The sequence below is a fragment of the Nestor notabilis genome, unplaced genomic scaffold, assembly GCF_000696875.1.
Source record: "Nestor notabilis isolate BGI_N333 unplaced genomic scaffold, ASM69687v1 scaffold27606, whole genome shotgun sequence".
NCBI classification, from domain to species: domain Eukaryota; kingdom Metazoa; phylum Chordata; class Aves; order Psittaciformes; family Psittacidae; genus Nestor; species Nestor notabilis.
Window position 1 is genome coordinate 1 of NW_009931912.1, and position 232 is coordinate 232.

Consider the following 232-nt stretch of genomic DNA (forward strand, 5'->3'; position numbering starts at 1 on the left):
AGGGTTGGTCCTGCGACAGGAGGAGGGTTGTGCTGCTGCTGCCCCTTCAGCTGGTCCTGCCAAGCCAGGGCATGTCTTCAAACAGCTCCCTGGCAGTTTCTGGAAGTTGTCAGTTGTTTCAAGGGACCGTTTAATAGAACCCCAGCCTGGGTCGGGTTGAAGGGACCTTAAAGCTCCTCCAGCTCCAACCCCAGCCACAGGCAGGGACACCTTCCACTAGAGCAGGGTGCTC